This window comes from Petaurus breviceps, unplaced genomic scaffold (genome assembly GCF_028583685.1).
Source record: "Petaurus breviceps papuanus isolate PSGF00001 unplaced genomic scaffold, PetGlider_PUasm1.0 90897, whole genome shotgun sequence".
In the NCBI taxonomy this organism is placed as follows: domain Eukaryota; kingdom Metazoa; phylum Chordata; class Mammalia; order Diprotodontia; family Petauridae; genus Petaurus; species Petaurus breviceps.
In genome coordinates, this window is record NW_027187374.1 from 12,708,213 (window position 1) to 12,730,794 (window position 22,582).

The window sequence follows — 22,582 nt, forward strand, 5'->3', positions numbered from 1 at the left end:
AGAGAGAGAGAGAGAGAGAGAGAGAGAGAGAGAGAGAGAGAGAGAGCTCCTCTAATGTTTTCTTAGGAGATTACTTGTTTTGTATTCATGACTTATTTCATCATGTAGCAATCAAAATCGATTGTCTCAGGTTTACTACTGGTGCTATAAATTTAGCAATAAAGTATTCTAGAGTTGCTGAAACTAAATTTTGTTCAGAACTTTATAAAGTTGACCCTACCTTAGATACAGAATATTTTGCTGCCCTGAGACTAATCTCTACCTCCATAGCCCTTAAGAAAGCCATCTACACTGGGACCTCTACTCCTCTTCTCTTTCTCTTCTTTCACTTCTTCATTCTGGCTACCAAGCTCATCATCCAACTGAAACTTTTGAAACTATCTCTAAAGTTACCAATAATCTCATAAATGACAGATCTAATGGTCTTTTATTAATAAAAGGTCACCAAATCCAGTTAATTTGAGTGGCTCCCTATTTCTTCCAGGATCAAATATAAAATACTTCTTTACCCCTCTGCAGCATTTGACATTGTTGAACATCTTCTCTGTTTAAATAGTTTCTCCTCTCTGATTTTGTGAGGCAGCTCTTTCCTACAAATATTACCAGTCTGACTCCTCTCTGTATCTTTTGATGGATTCAGGTTGCATCCACTGTTGTCTTCTAAAGCTCCATCCTGGGGCCTCTTCTTTTTTCCCTCCATATTGTTCACCTGGGAATCTCATCAGTTCTCATAGGTTCATTTATCATCTCAATGAAAATGATTCCCAAGTCTAAAAATCTAGCCTTAGTCTTTCCTGAGCACTAGTCCCTCACTACCAACTGCCTATTGGAATTTCCAACTCGATGTCTATTGACGGGATGGCTGACTAACTGGATGTCCCATAGAAATCTCAGACTCACCATGCCTAAAACAACATATTATCTTTCCTCTAAACTTTCCTACTCTTTTCCATGGCACCATCCTCCCATTAACTCAGAAGCAATCTTGGTGTCACCATCTTCACTCTCACTCATACCACCTATGCCATCTGTTGCAAAATCAAGTGTCTAGTTTCACAAAAGATTTAATATAAATTCCCTTATCCCTACTCACATAGCTACCACCTTAGTTTGCACATTTATTGGCTCTCATATGGACTATTGAAATCGCTTTCCAATTGATCTCCCTATCTCTAGTCTTTCCATCACAAGCTATTCTCCACTCAGCTCCCAAAGCATTCCAAAAATGTGTCACTCCCTCCTTCTATTCAATAATTCCAGTGACTCCCTATTGCTTCCAGAATCAAATATAAATTTCTCTGTCATTTGAAACTATTCAGATAGAACCAACAAAATGACACAAAGAAGCTAACCTCCTGCTGAGGACAGCCCAGCAGGCTGGCAGGAATAGGCCAGCACAGCACTCTGGGAGCCAAGCCCAGCCCCACACCAAGATTTTAGCCCCAGGGCAGGTCTGACCAAGCACTGGCTGGAGAAACTCCAGATCACCAGGAGCTGTGGCCATTTCCAGAATTATCAACACATAGATGCTAAGGACAAAGTGAGAGGTCTGGGACCCAGTAATTGGGAGTGTGTTGGCTTTTGCCACTGGGTGAGAAGCTGCTGAGGGCTGCAGCACAGCCACCACCAAGTGGCAGCTTCAGCTCCTGGCCTGCAGAGTGTAGGGGGACCAAGCACCAGTCTGAGGGGTAATTGCTCTTGTTTTAACCTGCTTGGATCTGGATTGCGGTTTAGGGTGGAGGTCCTGGGGTGTGTGACCAGCTTGCCAGAGCGTGTGGAGATCTCAGAGGGGGCACCCATCTAATACCTTAAGCAGCTGAGAAAACCCCAGCATTTGGTATGAAGCTCCCCTGTCTGGTGGCAGAGTCCTACTGTGGCAAAAAGCCCAAAAGTCAAGTAATTGAGTGGCAAAATGAACAGGCAAAGGAAGCAAACCAAGCAAAGCAATCCAACATTAGACCCTATTTTGGGGACAAAAAGGATCAAAGCATGGAACAGGAGGAAGACAGTGAAGTCAGAACTCCTGTACCAAAAGCTTCCAAGAAAAATAGGAGCTGGTTACAGGCCATGGAGGAACTTAAGAAGGAAATAAGACAAATGGAGGAAAAATTGGGAAGAGAAATGAGAATGATGCAAGAAAATTATGAAATGCGAGTCAACAGCCTGACTGAGGAAAATGACACCTTAAAAAACAGACTAACTCAAATGGCAAAAGAGGTTCAAAAAGGCAATGAGGACAAGAATGCCTTAAAAAGCTAAATTTTCCAAATGGAAAAAAAGAATCTCAAAAGCTCACTGAAGAGAATCATTCCTTCAGAATTAGATTGCAGCAAATGGAAGCTAGTGACTTTATGAGAAATCAAGATGCTATTAAACAGATCCAGACAAATGAAAAAATAGAAGGCAATGTGAAATATCTCATGGGAAAAACCACTGACCTGGAAGATAGATCCAGGAGAGATAATTTAAAAATTATTAGACTACCTAAAAGTCGTGATCAAAGAAAGAACCTAGAAATCATCCTCCAAGAAATTCTCAAGGAAAACTGCCTTGATGTTTTAGAACCAGAGGGCTAAACAGAAGTTGAAAGAATCTGCCAATCACCTCCTGAAAAAGGTCCCAAAAATAAAACTCCTAGGAATATTATAGCCAGGTTCTGGAGTTCCCAGATCAAGGAGAGAATATTACAAGCAACAATTTGAATATTGTGGAAACACAATCAGGATAACACTGGATCTGGCAGCTTCTACACTGAGGGGATTGAAGGACTTGGAATATGATATTCCAGAGGGCAAAGGAGCTGGGATTAAAACCAAGAATCCCCTACCCAGCAAAACTGAGTATCATGTTTCAGGGGAAATTCAGTGGAATAGAGGACTTTCAAGCATTCTTGATGAAAAAACCAGAGTTGAATAGAAAATTTGACATTCAGATACAAGGAGCAAGAAAAGCATGAGAAGGTAAACAGGGGAAAAAAATCATAAGGAACTTATTAAAGTTGAACTATTAACATTCCTACATGGAAAAATGATAATTGTAACTGATGAAACTTTCCTTACTATGAAAATAGTTGAAGGGAATACATATATGAGTGCATATGATATATGAATACATATGTGAATATGTGTATGTAAGTTTACAGGTATACACATAGATAGAGGGCACAGGACCAATTTAATAGGAAGGCATGATACTTAAAAGGTGAAATTAAGTGGTGAGAGAGGAATATAATGAGAGGAGATGGGGAGAGACAGAATGAGGTAAACTATCTCATGTAGAAGAGGCAAGGGAAAATGGTTACAATGTAGGGGAAGAACAGGAAAGCAAAAAGGAAAAACCTTATTCTCATTGAATTTGGCTCAGGGAGGGAATGACATACACACTAAATAGGGTATCTCATCCTACAAGAGAGTAGGGGGGAAGGGGATGAGAGGGGGATGGGATGGAGAGAGGGATGATGGAAGGGAGGGCAGGCTGGGGGGGAGGGAAATTGGAAGCAACCACTTTTGAAAAGGAACAGGATCAAAATAGAGAATAGAACAAGTGGGAGGTGGGATAGGAGGGAGGGAAATATAGTCAGTCTTTTACAATATATCTGGTATGTTAAGGTTTTACATAGTTACACATGTACAACCTATACTGAATTGCTTATCTTCCCAGTAAGGGTGGGTGAAAAGGGAGTAAGGGAATGAATCTGGAATTCAAAGTTTTAAAATCAAATGTTTAAAAATATATAAATACAATTATTAATACTATTTCATGTGTAATTGGGAAATAAGATATACAGGCATTGGGGCATAGAGATCCACCATGTCCTACTGGAAACGTTGAAGGAGGTATGGGAGAAGGTATGGGAGAGGGCAGATTGGAGGAGGGGATATCCTGTGGGACTGCTATTTTGGGGTGGTGGGTAAGGTAAAAATGGGGAAAAAAATTGTAACTCAAAATCTGGTGGAAATGAATGACGTAAACCAGAAGTTAAAAAAGCATTTGGGAAAAAAAAAAGAAAGAAACTCTTCAGAGGTTGGTCCCTTCCTCCTTTTCCATTCTTACAGTAGAAACTCAACATACTCTATGATCTAGTCAGAATGACCTACTTGCTGTTTTTTGCATACGACGCATCATCTCCCAATGTGATTTCTCTATCTCTTATGTATGCCCAGAATTCTCTCCTTCCTTATCTCTGCCTCTTAACTTCCTTGTTTTCCTTCAAGACCAAGTTCAAATTTCATTGTCTTCAGGACATCTTTCACAATTCTCTCAGCTACTGTTGCTTTCTTCTCTCTGTCTCTGTCTCTCTCTAGATATATAGACATATGTTTGTATGTGTATATATAGTCTTAGTTTAGTGCTGGTTGGTTGAGGACTACTGGATGCCAACTAAAAGGGTGCTAAGTTTCTATAAAGAAAACAGCTTAATTTCCATCAAAATTACCCCTTCCTGCATACTCCACAAATGAATGTTTATATAGAATATGTGTAATATATTATATACCCACATATGTATATATATATGTGCCTATATGCTCACCTTTCATCTAATATATAGAGTGAGATTATTTTCTATCTAATATATACATATATATTATATGTGTGTGTGTTTTATATGCTTCTAGTTATTTTCATGATTGGCTCCCTTATTGGAATGTTTTCATCTATTTTCTCATCTTGTTCATCTTTTTTTGCAATCTTTTGCTGTTTTATTATTTCTTGAAGTCTCATGGAATTATTAGCTTCTATTTGGTCAGTTCTAATTTTCAGGGAGTTATTTTCTTTTTCAAGATTTTGTATCTCAGGGCAGCTAGGTGGTGCAGTGATTAGAACACTGGCCTTGGAGTCAGGAGAACCTGAGTTCAAATATGGCCTCAGACATTTAACACTTACTAGCTGTGTGACCTTGGGCAAGTCACTTAACTCCAATTGCCCTGCCTTCCCCCTCCAAAAAAGAGACAAAAACAAAAAGATTTTGCATCTCTAATTCCAAGCTGTTAATTATTTTTCATCTTTCTTCCCTAGCTCTCATTTCTTTTCATATTTTTTCTACAGCTCTCATTTGTTTTTAGAATCATTTTTACCTCCTTTTAAATTCTTGCTTTTACTCTTCTAGGAATTCTTGCTGAACTTGTGTTCTAGCTACATTCTTTAAGGCTTAGCTCACATATGGTTTTGAGTAATTCTTTTGTTCTGAATTTGTGTCAAGCTTCCTTCTCACCATGATAGCTCTTTACAGTAGGATTCTTTTGTTTGCTCATTCTTCTTACTTCTTGACTTTGGGATTTGGAGTGCTGAGCTATATTCAATTTGGCAGTGGGGGTAAAGGGTTTGGGATTCTCACCTCAGCTTCTGTCCCTTTACAGCCTTCTGCTGATTTCACAGTTCAGGTTGGGGGCTGTTAGTTTTCAGTGCACAAAATTGTATGATCCTGGGCATTGACTTGGTCTGAGCTCTGGAACCAGATCCGGGTCAGTTAGTTTGTCCCTGGTTGAGAGTTTCAATAGACTGAAGCTGTACTCAGTCACTTTGTCCACTATGATGCTCTGCAGGTTAAGGGCAATTGGACAAGGCTCCTCTTTGGTCTGGTACTCCCACCTTGTTTTATTCCACTCTAGGTTTCCACAATAGGATGGAGACTGAGTACCAGCTCTGATCCTGGCACCAGAGCCACACAGCTCCTTTTTACTTCCAGAACTTGGTCTCTGCTCAGTGTACATACAGCTAAGGCCCATCTTCATGACTGCTTCCCTGAAGATGTGACCCAGAACTGGGTGGTGAGTGACAGAGTTGCCAAAAGGCATCTATTCCTGAACTAGTCCAAGGATTCCACTTGGATCTCTTTCTGCCCTGGTTTTTCTTGCTCTGATGCCAGTCTTGACCCTCTTTCAGGCTCTGGACTCCAGAAAGCCCTGTGTACAGATTTTGTTGCATCTTCTAGATTTTTGTGGAAGAGCATTGGTGGGAAGCTAGGCTCTACTGCCTTCTTTTACTTTGAAATCTTGGTTCTTCCTCCTGAGTACTTAATAAAAATTTGTTAACTGAATGAAGATAGACTGGAAAATCACAATCTCATTGAGATCATTATCCTCAAGGACTATGACATCCCATAGGCATGGGCGCCAGCCATGAAAATGCAATCAGGAGATAGAAGTCATGTGGGATGTAAGAAGACTACAGTCAGGGGTAGCTACCGTAGGTGGTGCAGTGAATAGAGCACCAGCCCTGGAGACAGGTGTCTGGGTCAGGAGGATCTGAGTTCAAATTTGGCCTCAGACACTTAACATTTACTAGCTGTGTGACCTTGGGCAAGTCACTTAACCCCAATTGCCCTGCCTTCCCCCTCCAAAAAGCAAAAAAAAAAAAAGAACAAGAAGACTTGGAAAGGTAGGAAATGGTTAGGTTGTAAAGTGTCTTAAATGCCAAACAAGGAACTTTATATTTAATACTGGAGGCAATTATGAGCCACTGGAGTTTACTGAGTGAGGGAATGGGTGGTATACAACATCTTCACTTAAGGAAGATTGTTTTGGTAGCTGAGTGGCAAATGTACTGGAACAAGGGGAGATCTGATGCAGGAAGACTACCCAGCCAGTTATTTCAATAATCTAGACAAGAAGTGATAAGGACCTAAGCCGGGGTAGTGGCTGTTTGATTGGAGTGAAGGGAAAGTATACAAGGGATGTTGTGATGGTAGAAATGACTAAAATCTTGTCAATAGCTTGGAGAGACCAGGTGAGAGTGAGAAGTCAAGGATGGCACTGCGTTTGTGAGCCTGGGTGACTAGAAGGGTGATGTTACCCTTGGCAGTAATAGGGAAGTTAGGAAGAGAGGAGGATTTAGAGGGGAAATCATGAGATCTCTTTTGGACATATTGAGCTTGTCAATTGGGATACCAATTTGAGTATTCCAGTAAGCAATTGGGAGTGGGTAATTGAGGCCAGGAGAAAGGTTAGGTCTGAAAAAATAGATCTAAGAATAATCTGTATAGGAATGATTGAATTCATGGGAGCTAATGAAATCACCAAATGCAACAATGAAGAGACAGAAGAGAAGAGGGCCATGGGGGATATCAGCATGACCAGGATGAAGATGCAGAAAAGGAGACTGAGAAAAGAGGCCAGATAGGTAGGAGGAGAATTAGAAGAGATCAGTATCACAAAAGTATGGAAAAGAGAGCTCATCCAGGAAAAGAGGGTGATCAATGTTGTTAAATGCTGAAAAGGCCAAAAAAGGATAAAGACTGATAAAAGGCCATTGCATTTATCAATGGCAAAAGGCCATGCAGTTATCCATTGGGCAACTTTAAAGAGAGCAGTTCCAGTTCAGTTATGAAGTTGGAAGCAAGACTGCAGAGGATGAAAGGAGAGAGAGAATGGAGAGGAATTAGAGGCAATAATTGTAGATGACCTTCTCAAGCAGTTTGGCCATGAAAGAGAGGAGAGGAAACAGGGATATAATTGGGTTAGATAGATCAAGTGAGTTTTTTAAAGAATGGAGGAGATATGAATGTGTTTGTAGAGAGTAGGAAAGAATCCATTGGATAGGAGGAAGTTGAAGATTAGTAATAGAAAGGGGATAATAGAACAATCTTCTGGAGAATTTAGGAGGAAATGGGATCAAGGGTACATGTTCATAATTGACAAATTATTTTGTCAAGTGTTTCCCCAAATGTAAACATGTTTTCTCTTTTTCATTGTATTCCAATACTCAGTGCAATACCTGGCACATAATATTTACCTAGTAAATGCTCAGTTTCCTCCTTTGTAAAGCGAGAATCATGATAGCACCTACTTCCCAGGGTTGCTTTGAGAATTAAATGAGATAATATTTATAAAACACTTAGAACATAGTAAATGTACTACATAAATGATAGCTATTGTTATTATTATCATCATTAAAAATAATTAAAATAATTTGTGATAGATTTCTTAGTCAATTCAATATATTCAATATTCAATATAAACATAAAGTTAACTGGAGAACTCAAGATGTAGAGTGAGACATGACCAATGTAGGACTTGACTGTTACCAGGGCTTTTTTTTTCTTTTTGTTCTGTTTTGTTTTATCTTTCCTTTTTTGTTCATTTTGGGGGAGGAAAGGTAAAATAAATTATTGATAACTTTTAAATGATAAAAATTAAATTTAAAAATTAGCTTAAGATAGTTAATTATTAGTTAAATTTATTAGATAGCTAAGATAGCTTAAGATAACAAAAGATAGTGAATGCTAAAAGAAGATTCCCATTTGTTATAGAGTGTCTTTCCCTAATGCATATCTATGTAAGTTGTACCCAGCAAGTCTACTGGCTTGATTTTTTTTATTCTCAAGTCAATAAGCTGAAATAGTTCTTGTCCTTAAGAACCAACATTTTACTGAAGGGTGAGGATTATAGATAAGGTATATGCATAGATAGTTATAATAAAGGGTTTGATGGTGTTGAAAGAGAGATCAGTAACAGCTTGAAGAAACAAGGAAAACACAAAGAAAGTGGAACCTTTTCTCATCTTTGAAGTAAGATAAGAAATCCAAAATAGTACCATGATGCAGAAGCACATTCTAGAAATTAAAGGTTAACCAGTGAGAATGCACAGAAACATCACACAAATTTGGAGAATGGTAGTATTAGAGTTTGGCTGGACTATAATACATATGAAATGGAGTAATATGAAATAAGGCTATAAGGGTAGGTTGGAACTTCATTGTAAATGACCTTAAATTCCAGGATAGAAACAGTGGGAAAACTCTGAAGAATTTTTCAGCATTCTTCTGCCTTGCCATATGAAAAGTCATTTCCTTGAATACCATTCTTCTTTCTGTGCTATCTCCCTCTAATAGAATGTTAATTCGTTGCACCTCACTTTCTATATTGTATCCCCAGTGCCTAAAACAGTGCCTGGCATTCATTCAGATAGAAGAGCAGGTTGGGCAGGAGCATCATTAAAATCAATTCTAGAGATATTGAGTTTGAGAGGTAGCAATAGAATATTTGAGTGGAGATAGAAGTTCAATAGGAAGCTGAAGAAGTGGGACTGGAGCACAGGAGCGACATCAGGGCAGAAGAGATTGATTTAATTCAATTCAACAAGTGCTCGTTATTTGATAAAAAGAGGAATAAGAAACAGTCTGCCTTCAAAGAACTTTTTTTCTTCTGGTAAGGATAGAACATGTATACAGATTAGTAAATACAAGGTAATTTGAAGATAATGAGAATCGTCCTTTTTGAGAGTTCTTACTTCTCTAGCTCATTGTCCCCACATAGATGATTTGGGAACTTCTCCCCCAGGATATATCCTGCAATTCTCCATAAAATTACACAAGCTCACAAGGCTCAATCGTAAACAATTTTACTTATACATTAACAGAAATATATAGGACTTTCTCAAAGCCCATAGGAGGAAAAAAAAAAAAACATTCACTACTAAGCAATCCTTTTACCAGAGACCTGATGACCTCAGTCACAACCCTACTAATCCTACTACTTGGATTTCTTATCTTACTTTTAAGATGAGAAAAGGTTTTGCTTTCTCCTTGTTTTCCTTAATCCCCCAAGTTGTTACTGATCATTCTTTTAATACCATCAAACCCTTTATTTTGGGTTTGAAATCCTATCTGGGCATATGCCTTATCCTCACCCTTCAGTAGAATGTTGGTTCTTAAGGACAAAGACTATTTGGGCTTATTGACTTGAGAGTAAAAATAAATATCAAGCCAGTAGTAGTAGGGCAGCTAAATAATGCAAGTGATAAAGTGTAAAACTTTGGAGTCAGGGAGATCTTAGATCAAATCCTGCCTCAGACACTTATTAGCTATATGACTTTGGGCAAATCACTTAACCTTTCTGGGTCTCAGTTTCCTAAACTATAAAACAGGACACAAGATTATTGTGAGGATCAAATGAATAAACATATGTAAAGGATACTACAAAACTTAAAGTACTGTATGAATTATAGCAATAATAAACACTAGCTATGATGCTAGCAATTTTAAGGCCTCAAAAGCTATTCCTAGAGAAGTCTTCTCCACATTGATGTTTTCATCCATTGTTACACTATCTGGTAACTTTTGCTTCCAGCATTCTCAGCAGACAGCTCTAGCCTGTTCCTGTATAGTTGTTCCCTGTGACTTTCATTTACAGCTCTCTGAAGGTCTCTTCAGATCACAGGAAGTGGTGGTTATTCATCACAGAATCTGCTATAATTCTGCAGTTGCTCTATAGTTTTTCTTGACCTACCAAAAGATGGCATTCATTCAGTTCCTCAGGAGACAAGTTCTCCAGGTAGTCATTGGAATTTAGCAAATTGGGGAGTGACATAGACTAACACTTCAGGAAAATTACCTCAGAAGTTGTGTAGAAGATGGATTGGAGAAATGACTTGAGACAAGGAGACCATTCAGTAGGCTATTGTAACACTCAAGTGATAAATGTCCTGAACTAAGTGGTAGCTGTCAGTGTAGTGAGAAGAGGCAATATCAGAGATACTGTGGAAGTAAAACTGATGGGATTTGACAGCTCATTTGGATATGTGGGGTGAAGAAGAATGAGGAGTTTATAAGTATGTGTGCATACATATAAATTTCTGTTCATACATAAATATGTATGATTATATGTGGAACTGATTCAAATACATAAGAACAAGAGTAGTCAAATAGTTCCCAAAGACATTATATATGCATATATATATATATAAAACATGTATATGTGTATGTGCTTGTGTATGAGAAATGACATCTTTACCAGAGAAATTTCCTGCCAAGATTTTTTTCTAGTTAAACATTTCCCTTCCAACTTAAGCATCACCGATTCATACAAAATTTCTTAATTTTATGTAACCAAAATTGTCCGTTTTTCCTCTGTAAAATGAATTTGGTCAAAAGCTTTTCTCCTGTCCATAGATACAAAGGATAATTCTCCCTCACTCCTCTAATTTCTTTATGAGATAACCTTTTATATCAAAGTCATATATCTCCTGGAACTATTCTTGGTATATAATGTAGGTTATTATTGGTCTAAACCTAATTTCTGCCAGATTGCTTTCCAGTTTTTGGTGTCAGCTTTGGTCAGATGATGAGGCCTCATTCCACTAGGTGGGTCTAGGCCAAGCAGGGGGAATTTGTGGCCTCAAGGCCACATATGGCTTCAAAGTCATAGGTTCCCTACCACTGGTATAGGCTATAGTTGTTTGATTCTGTATACTGTAAACCTAATCTTGCCTACTGATGGACCCCACTATTTTTTTAACCAGTACCAAATCAATTTGATAGTTACTGCACTGTACTCTAAGTACTATACTAGAAAATATTATGAAGATAGTATAGTTTCATATATGATACTACTAGTCTTCACCCCTTCTTTCCTAATTTTTTCTGTTTTTCTTAATATTTTGTTTCTCAAGAAGAATTTTGCTATTATTTTTCTAGTTTTTGGAAGGTAAGGGGAAGAAGGGAATTAACATTCGCACAGTACCTATGTACCAGACACTATGTTAAGTAGTTTACAAGTATTATCTCATTTGATGCTCACAACAACTCTAGAAGGTAGGTGTTGCTATTAATATCATTTTACACTTGAGGATACTGAGATAGGTAATAGAGGTGAAATGAATTGCCAAGGGTCCCAGACCTAGTAAGTGTCTGAGGCTGAATTGAAATTCAGGTCTCTCTGACCTCTCTGACCTCTCCAGACCACACTCAATGCACTGAACTACAAGCTACCTCAATTTGTCTGGTATAGCACTGAATATGGAAATTAATTTAAGCAGCATTGTCATTTTTATTATGCTGTCTTAGATAACCTACAAGCAATTAATACTTCTCTAAAGACTTTGTTCTCTAATTCCATAGAGCAGTTTGTGATAGTATATATGACTATCCGATTGTGTTGTGTCTCAGTAGGTTGACTCCCAAGTGTTTTGTTTTGGGTGTTTTTACATTCTTTATTGTTCTTCAGTTGTTAAGCTATGTCCAATTCTTCATGATCCTGTGGACCATACTGTCCATGTGTTTTCTTGGCAATGATACTGGAGTGGTTTACCATTTCTTTCTCCAGTAGATTAAAGAAAACCAAGATTAAATGACTTTCCCAAGATCACACAGCTAGTAAATGTCTGAGGACAAATTTGAACTCAGATCTTTCTGACTCTGGGGTCAAAGCTCTATCCACTGAACCACCTACCTGCCTCATTACATTCTTTTAAATGGTATTTTTGTGTCACTTCCTACAGGATATTGGTGTTAATATATAAAAAGACTAATGATTTGTATGGGTTTATTTTATATGCTGCAATTTTACTGAAGTTATTAATTTTAAAAATTAATTTTAGTTGACTTTTCAGAATTGTCTATGTAAATTAAAAAGTTATTATTTAGTTTCTAGTTTTGTAATTCTTTTTCCTTCAATTTATTTTTCTTATCTTGCTGCAAAAGCATTTTTAATACTATATCAAATAATAATGGTAATAATGGATAGGCTTGCTTTGCACCTGACTTTATTAGAAAGGTCTCTAGCCTGTATTCATTACATGTAATTCTGGATCTCATATTATACACTATTTACCATATGAAGGAAAAGTTCCCTTATTCTTATATTTTTAGTGTTTTAAACTGTAACACATTTTTCAAAAACTTCTTATGCATTTGTTGATATAATGTGATTTTTATTGTTATTGTTACAAATGTAGCTATTTATTTATATCTGTGTTCCTAGTTTTCATGTTTAGAATCTCTGCATTGCTGGTATAAATCCAACTTGGTAATAAAGTATCATCTTCTTAAAATGTTGTTGCAGTCATTTTGCCAATACTTTATTTTTTTATTTGCATCAGTATTCATTAGTGATATTGGTCTATTGTTTCTTTTCTCTGCTTTGACTCTTTCTGGTTTAAGTATGAAAACCATATTTGCATGATAGAAGCAATTTAGTAAGATCTCTCCCATCTTTTTGCAACAGTTTATGTTCTATCATAATTAATTATTCTTTGAAATGTTTTTCCTTTGAAAAAAATTATTTTTTCCTTTTAAAGTTTATCTGTAGCTTTTCCAATTTCTTTTTCTGAGCACAATTTAAATCCTCTGTTCTTTTTAATTGAGTATATGATATAACATATGAACTATATTTTTTAAATACTTATCTATGTCATTAAGTTATTAGTTTCATTGCTATACAGTTGGTCAAGATAATTTTAATTTTTTTCTTTTATTTCTTCCTAATTTGTTGAAAATTCTTTTTATTTTTGATACTCATCATTTGGTTTTCTTTCTTTTTAAATCAAAATAATGTTTTGTCCATCTTGTTGTTGTTTTTAAAGAACAGCTGCAAAAACTGTTTCAATTTTTGCTTTCAATTTTGTTCATTTTCTTTGATTTTTAGAATTTCTATTCTGGTGTTTTGTTTTTCTTAATTGATTCATTTTCTTGGTTTGTAAATTTGCATGTCTGATTCATTAATTTATTGTTTGTCTTGTTGATGAAATTGTTTAGAGACATAAATAAGGATTACTTTAACTGAATACCCAAAGTTTTGGTATGTTGTCTTATTATTGCCATTACTTTTTATAAAATTATTGTTTCAATTATTTGTTCTTTGACCAAATTTTTAGGTTAATTCCAAACTCAACATTTTTAGCCTCCACTTAACTCTTAGTCCTTTCTTTAGTACCATTTTTTTTTCTTTTTGGAGGGCAATTGGGGTTAAGTGATTTGCCCAAGATCACTCAGGACCTGAGTTCAAATCCAGCCTCAGACACTTAACACACACACACACACATACACACTCACACACACACACATTTACACACACAAAGAGCTTCTTGATATAGAACAAAAAGATGATTTGTCCGTCAACCACCCAAGGGCCCAATCCACAGCTATTTCTAGGTGGGAATGGCTCATGTTCACCTCACCAAGAACCAAGTCAGGGTACTGGCCTCCAACAACCCCCACAGTCAGGGCACGAGTGGCCCAAGGTTGAAGTGCAGAGTGAAGGGGAAGGTCCACAGCTCCCATGGAGCACTGGGCTTGGCACTGCATTGCAGCCCAGCCTTCCTCCCCGCAAGCCAAGATCTGTTGATTTACAAACCGAGAATCACCAGACTGAGCAACAGAAGCTGGGCCTTCGTCGTCCAGAAGACAAGACTCCATCATCAGCATCATCGGGGAGCTCACACACGGAAACAATCATGGAGATAGACGTGACTGAGCAGGCCCTGGTAGCTGTGCATAGCTTGGCTATTGGTCACAGTGCTGGCATGGAGCACGCTGGTGTTTCTGACCTCACTTTAGATAATCCTTGGCTGGAAGCTGAGGCATCAAAGCATAGCTCCTCTTCTATTATAGCTAGTAATCCTGTGTCAGCCAGCAATTTGAAGCCCCCAGAAAGTAATGTTCAAATGTCAGAAACAAATAGGGACCTGCCGTGTTTATTAAGGGAGAATGGCTCTTCATTAAGTCTGTCTGATGATGGACTGGTCTCCACAGAACCTGCAGCACCTACAGAGGGGTCTGGCTTATCTGTAACAGCTGCTTTGAAGGAACTTCACCAACTTTTGGTCATTAGTTGTCAAGAATCTCCGGGAAGTCTTGTACCTGAAGAAGTACTCCATAACAAGGAAACAGCAACTGAAGATGAAGCTCACGTTAGGAAGAGCTCTGAGCAGCCGCCTCCAAGTCAACATCTTCCAGCGGACCTGGAGGGGCAGGGCTCTCGAGAGTCCTCCCAACAGGTGACATCTGTACCAGTGAAGACTGAGAGATTGACTCGGGTGTCCCCAGGTGCTGGCGGAGAGAATGGGATAAGTGGAGATTTGGATGAAAGCCTGGCAGCTGCCCCAGAGGATGTCAGGAAGTCACAGGAATCAAAAGAGGGAAAACTGTTCTTTCACAGGGACATCTGAAGAAAAAATGGATCAGTTAAACACGGTAGGGGCAGAAATTGCACCCAGACACCTAGCAGGTGGGGGGGGGGGGTACCATCCTTCAGACCTCTCAGCAAACTGAGGGCTTGCTGTCCGATTTCACACCAGTCCTCTACTCAGAATGCGTTGACAGGAATGCCTGAAATCAGGGAAAGTGTCGTCTGTCCTGAAGCCACAAGGCCCCTTCACAGACTTGAGCAACTAGTCATCCCCCCAACATCAAACCCCTCACTTCTCCCAAGCCACCTTTTCCCTGCTGCAGATGTGGACCAGATTCTTCATGCGGGTTTTACTCTGCAAGAAGCTCTCAGGGCTTTGCAGTGTGGTGGCGGAAATGTAGACCTCACGCTTCTCATTTTGCTGCCAAAGAATATCATCGTTCTTACATAACCATAGAAAAAGTGGACTTGACTAGTCCCCATTCCTCAGGTCCTCCTAACTCCAGGGCCGGTGCTCCATTCACTGTGCCACTTAGCTGCCACTTTAGCACCCATTTAATAACTATATTTCTACTGCAGTGTAGTCATTAAATAATAACATTGATATTTCCACTTTTCTAGATTTGTTTATAATGTTTTTATGCCTAATTTTTCTAGAGGATCCATGTGCATCTGTGACAAATGTCTACTCTTTTCTATTTCCATTCTGTAATTGCTAGAGATTAATCACATCTAATTCTTCTAAAATTCTGTTCATGTTCTTAATTTCTTTCATATTTTTTGTTTGGTTTGGTTGTTTGTTTATTTGTTAAATTTATCTAGGTCTACATACATTGAGGTACCTGCCCAATATACTTTTATTACTTTTCCCTGCAATCATTGAAATTTTACTTTAAATACTTAGATTATCATTCAGTGAATATATTAAGTATTAAAATAAGTGATATTGAGATATTTTTAAAAATTTATTTTTATTTTAGCATAATATAGTTTTTCTGTTTATCTCTTTTGATCTAGCTGCTTTTTGTTTTTACCTTTTCTGAGATCACAATTGCTCTTCCTGCTTTTTTGATATTCAGTTGAAATATAATGAATTTTGTCACATCTTATTTTAACTATGTGAATCTTTATTTTTAAGTATTTTTCCTTAAACAACAAATTGCTGACTTCAATTTCTAATCCATTCTGCTGTCCTTTTGTCTTTTATGAGTATTTATGAATATTTCTACATTAATGTGTCTTCACACATGGGTTCTACAGTTCTTTGACCAGTTCAGATTAAAATAAAAAAGGGATATGTACTAATAACACAAGTACATTTTCCCCAGCACCTAGGGGCATCCTGTTCCCCTTTACCATCTTGGTCCCTGGGGAGAGTGGGCTCAAACTTCGCAGAGTTTCTACATTTCATTTCCCCAGGAAATTTACTTCTAAAAGAATCATAGTTAATGGATGGATAAGTTCACTTCTATGCTATTATTGGACCAAACATATCACTTAGTATATTCATTCTTCATCATCTTGCTTCCAGCAAATCCTGGCATTTATTCCACTTGCTATTCTACTCGTGTCTTACTTTTCTGACTTTCAAAGGTTGTAGCCAGGTCCAATCTCCTTCACCTAATAGAAGGAAAGAACAAACTTAATTGAGACAGAAATAATAATAGTCATACATTCCTCACTTTATTCCCTGGCTCTGATGGAGAGATAAAGTCCTGAGGCCAAGGGTTTAGTCCATACTTCCTACAATGCCAGCCAATCTAGGATGATCCACAGACAAAAGATTGTCCTTAGCAGACTAATTAATGTCTTTGGATTTTGCCCAAGTTCTGGTTTCAGAGTCTATCAACAGTTTGTCTCCATATACATGGTTAACAAAACAGAATCAATTATAAAACTTGTGAACATGCTTCTAATTAGGGAGTAGGGAACTTTCATTTTACATCATAATTGCTTTTCTGGAAGAGGGCTCCTTAGTCTCTTCCACATGAGAGACTGCATCAGCCACCACTCCTTTTACCTCCTATTACATTATGAGTCATCTAGTATTATTCATTCTACTTTTCATTTAAAATCTATTTTCTTCCTGAAGGTTTATGCTTAATTTTTCTAAGTAAATTCATTGTTCATTGTAAATATTTTGCAATATCATATTTCAGGTTCTCTTCTTCTTTAAAGTGCAAGCTAACAAATACTGTGTGGTATTGATACACCACAATGTGACTTGTCAGTGTGACTTGAACTCTTTCTATCTATACAAATTATTTTTTGTCTTCACCCTGGAAGTTCTGAATTTGGAAGTTTTCATTTTGGTATCTCTTTGCCCTCTCATTATTACAGATAATTACAGATATTTCATCCCATGGTTTCTTTAAATATGATGTGCAGGAAATTGTTTTTGGTCATAGTTTTCAGATAATCCAATTATTCTTAAATTATTTCTAATTGACCTCTTTTTGATAGGAAATAACTTACATTTAGGGCATCTAGGTGGTGCAATGGATACAGCACCAGGTCTGGAGGCTGGAAGACCTGAGTTCAAATTTGGTTTCAGACATTTACTAGCTGCGTGACCCTGGGAAAGTCATTTAATCGAGTTTGCCTTGGTTCCTCATCTATAAAATGAACTAGAGAAAAATGGAAAATTTCTTTAGCATCTTTGTCCATAAAACCCTTAAAGTAGGTCATGACGAGTCAGACATGATGGAAGTGACTAAACAACAAACCTTACATTTTCTTTTTTTCAGTCTTTGGACTTTATTTTATCATTTCTTATTGTGTCTGGAGTGATAAATTTCAGTTTGATCTATTCTTATTTTCAGGAAGTCTGTTATGTAAGTGAGGTTTGGCATCTCTTTACTAAGCTGTTAATTCTCCTTACTAACTTGTTAATTCTCCTTTCAAGTCTTGCCTCCAGAAAACTCATTTCTTTTCTACTTCTTTCCTTTAGAGCTTTCATTTTATTAAATAATACTTTCAAACTCTTAAAAGAAAAACACTTTTTTTTCTCTTCAAAGAATTTTCATTGATTTGGACTGTGCTGTGTTTTTCTTTGATGCTTGACTTGTGAATATTTTGAAGTTTTACCTTCTTCTGGATTTGTGTCTTGGGTATGTCTACCTTCATAATAGCTTTTTCTACATTTGGCTTCTACTTTTGTTTATTTGTTCTTCTAGTCTTACTTCCTGAACTGGGACTTTTGTTTCAGAGTGAGGTTCTGAAGGGGCCTTGGGGACCTTGGATGATTCTGATCTATATCAATTAGGGTCTTTCTACTATTTTCTTCCAAGCAGTCAGGATTTGGTCAGGCCAAAGAACTACAAAATTTCAGTGGGCCCTAAGCAATCTGATTCAAGGAAAAAATCTGATTGCTCCCATTCTGGTCTGAGTTGTATAGGTTCTCAACCCTAATTTGGATCTGTAATGTGATAGCATGCTTCCCCTGGTTGAAACTCTAGTAGGCAGTTGCTGGTCCCAGCCCCTGTGATCTAGATAGAAGAAATAAGTTCAAAGAGACAGATCCATATGCTAACCCTTAGTCACTTGGTCACTTGCCCCAGGGAAAGTCCTAGACCCATCTCTGACTTCAGATCAATAGAACTGCAGGCCCACATCAATGTGTGGTCATATGCTGAATCCAAGATTCTGGATCATTTTGTGAGACAGAACTTCAAGCCCATTTTTGGTATCTTGCCTTTGGGTTGATTAATGGCCTAGAAAAATGAATTATTTGGTTTCTTCTTCAATTTCCCATTCATTAATCAATCTTGTTCTCTTCATCTTTGTTGGAGTAGTTGTTGGATAGAGCTAGGCTATACTGCTTCCTTACTCCACCATCATTTCCAGTATCCAAACACATTTGATTCTTATAATAAAATATATATTAATATATAGACCTTTATCAAATAATTTCCAGTGAAGATTTTGCCAAATTAATTATTTTCCTTCTGATTCTCATGATATTTATTTTGCTTTTGCAGAAGCTCTTCAATTTTTAGTAATAAAAAATTTTCATTTTATCTTTTATTATCATCTTTGTTACTTGCTTAGTAAGAATTCTCTCACAACCATAGTTGTGAAAAATCTTTCATTCATCCTTCATTTTCTAATATGTTTGTCATATATCCATTTGGAGTATATAGTATCCTGTGCCAGAGTGCTTTTAAGTTTTCCCAGAAATTTTTATCAAATAAGGAGTTCTTATCACAGTAGTTAATGTATCTGGATTAATTAAACACTACAACACTTTGTTCAGTTGTTTCTAGGTCTTGTTACATAATTTGAGCTTCTTTCAAGACTGCTCTCACACCCCACCTTCTGCAAAAGACTTGTCCCAGTTCTCTCCACCCTTGGCCCCACTAACATCCTCCTTCAACCACCCACTGCTAGTGCCTTCCCTCTGAGTCTACTTTCCATTTATACTGTATGTATCTTGTATGGACAGGTTTGTTGTTTGTTTGGTTTTTTCATGTTGCCTTCTCCATTATAATGGAGGGCATTCTTGAGGGCAGGGACCATATGTTGCCATTCTTTTTATCTCCACAAATTTCTGATATATAGTTAAGAATTTAATAAGTGCTTATGGACTCTTAGCCAAAAGTATTTATGTAACTCCTGGGTATATCATGGTAGAAGAATTCCCAAATGCTCTATGCATTCTGTATTTTCTTTAAATGTAATTCGTTTTTCTATCTTTTCTTGTTGGGTTATTTTTTCCCTGTAATATATAGAAAGCCTATCTATATAAATCTATACAGAGATTTTTGTGTATTTTATAACCTGCTGCTTCACTGTATTATTTAATTATTTTTGATGGATTCCTAGGGTGCTCTAGAAAATAATCATCACAAGTAGCAATCATTTTTCTTTGTCTATGCATATTTCCTGAATTTCATCTTCTCATCTTATTTCTATACCTACCATTTCTCAAACTACATTAAGTAACAGTAGTGCAATGACATTCTTGCTTTATTCCTCATTAAAGAGAAGTGCTTCAAGTATTTTTTAAACAACAAAGATAACTATATTTAACCAATATCTGATCATAAATATTTTATCTTATTTATTTTATTTTCAATATATGACATAACACAAGCATTTCAATAAGACAGTAGACTTTTTTTTTTTGCTTTTTGGAGGGGGGAAGGTAGGGCAATTGGGGTTGAGTGACTTGCCCAAGGTCACATGGCTAGTTTTTTGTGTTAAGTGTCTGAGGTCACATTTGAACTCAGGTCCTCCTGACTCCAGGGCTGATGTCACTGCACCACCTAGCCACCCCAGACAATAGACTTTTTAAAAAGATGATTGTGCATGAGATAACAAATCTATTATGTACAACATGGTATTCCTTTTAAATATATAATAAAATTATCATGTAAATTTCTTTTTTTTCCCTTTTTTTCTTCCCTCCCAAACCTGCCCTAGAGATGACTACCATTAGACTCAAGGGGGGGGGGGGGGGGGGGGGGGCGGTGTGGATGTGTGTGTGGGCAAGTATCATATAGTATATGTAATCATTGTATACATATTTCTATCAGTCCTTTCTCTAGATGCAGATAGCATCTTAAGTGTTTCTTCATTCAACTAATGCTAGTCCTTGAGTTTTGAAAGATACTATTTATAATTTTGAGAAAAGGTCTATATAATAACAACAAAACTAGCACTTATATAGTACTTTAAGATTTTCAAACCACTGTATTCATGTTATCATATCTGAGCCTTACTACAATCTGCTTTTATTATTCACATTTTATACAATATAGGTTTACATTTTCCTATGTTCTTGAATATTTTGCCATATATCAATGTTGGATTTTAACCAGTTTTTTTTCTTCTGTATCTGTTGATATAATCATATGGTGTATTTTTACATTTTTTATAATTTATACTTTTCCTAGTTTTGCCCCATAAGCCTTCCTATTATAAATTTAAAGTATAATCTTTTGACCACATTGCTATAGACTCTTTGCTAATATTTTTTTATATTTGCATTAGATATATTGATCTATAATTTCATTGAATTTCTTTTGGCTGATGAGCCATATTTTTTTCATATTAGGAATTTGTCAGCACTTCATTAACCTGGCCCCTTCTTACCCTTCCAGTCTTCTTACACATTATTCCCCTCTGAGAATTCTATGATCCAAGGACATTTAGGCTCCTTTCTGTTCCTTGCATATGACATTTCACCTCCCAACACCATGTACTCTCACTGACTCTCCCTCATGCCTGAAATACTTTATCTCCTCACTTCTGCCTCCTGGCTCTCCTAGCTTCCTCCAAGTCTCAAAAAAACCCACCTTCTGCAAGGAAAATTAATTGCCCCCACACACACAATTGTAAGAGTATTCCCTCTGAGATTGTCTCCATTTTGTCCTGTATATATCTTGTATTTTTCTTCCTGTAGTTTCCACCACTCACTAGAGGGTGAGCTCCTTGATGGCAATCATTTTTTTTCACTTTATCTTTTCAGAACTTAATACAGTGCCTGGCATATAATAGATGTTTAGTAACTGCTTGTTGATGTCTTATGAAATGTAAATGTAATTGAATACTGTTGTACTTTAAGAAATGACAAAAGAGGAGATTTCAGAGCAGACTTATAAGAATTGATGCAGAGTGAAATGAACAGAGCAAGTGAAAAATTTATACAATAGCATGTTGAAAGGAAATCAACTTTGAAAGAAGCTTTTCCCAATCACCCTTAGTACTAGTGTCTCTCCTCTAAGATTTGCTTCATTTTATTAACTATATATGTTATATGTATGTGTATATTCATAATACATGTCTTGTTTGTACATAAGTATTTGCATTTTATCTCCTCTAATTGTGAGTTAAATGAGAATGACTGGTTTTTTATTTTATTTTATTTCATGTTTATTTTTTAATTGCATTTCTTTAAGGTGTGTTCAATTTCTTATTCTGAGATTGAATTTTTATTTTGTCCATTTTTATTCTGAATATTTTCTATTTTTGTTTTGTAAGTATTCATCTATTTCTTTTAAGTTATGAATTGCATCAGCATATAATTAAGCATAACCAATATTAAAAATATTTTTCTTTATTCTCTCTTTATCTGCTCTGATTGTGTTTTCCTTTCAGATTTTTAAATTGGCAATTTGGTTCTTTTCTTTTCTATCAAATTAAATATTATCTATTTAATCAAATTTAGCGATTTGTCAATTTTCTTAGTCTTTAGTTCCTAGTTTTATTTACTGATTCAATATTTTAGTATTTATTTCTATTTTACCTCTTCTTTTATTTTCAAATTTTATATTTTTGTGCTTCTTTGTGATTTCTTATTTGTTGCTTTTCTAGGTTGTCATTTTTTTAGTTGCATTCTCAGTTTATTGATCTTTTGCTTTTCTCTTTTAAGGAGTTGATGAATGTGTTTAGAGATAGATATTTTCTCATATGATCTGCTTTGACTACATTCCAAAAATTTTAGTGTGTCTCATTATTATTTTATTTAATAAAATTGTTGTTATAATTTGTTCTATGCTTTATGTGTTCTTTAGGATTATGTCACTTAATCTACATTTAAATGTAAACCTTTTTCAAATAAGATTTGTTGGGGGTTCAAATTGTTCTGTGGTCATTAAAGGATTTGTTTAATATCTCTGGTTTTTCTGCATTTATTTATGAATTTTTCATTCCCTTATGCATTATCAATTTTAACCCTTTAGAAATAAGTACATTTCTTTTAATTCCTATTTATAATTTCCAGAGATCCATCACAT

General features: G+C 36.4%; 1 protein-coding gene and 1 pseudogene across 1 annotated transcript in view; both read left to right on the forward strand.

The window, feature by feature from the left end:
* LOC138151289 (regulatory solute carrier protein family 1 member 1-like) overlaps nt 1–15,294 on the forward strand; it is a 36,296-nt pseudogene extending 21,002 nt beyond the window's left edge.
* KCNJ6 (potassium inwardly rectifying channel subfamily J member 6) overlaps nt 1–22,582 on the forward strand; it is a 254,528-nt gene that overhangs the window by 99,177 nt on the left and 132,769 nt on the right. The gene's annotated exons all lie outside the window — the stretch shown is intronic.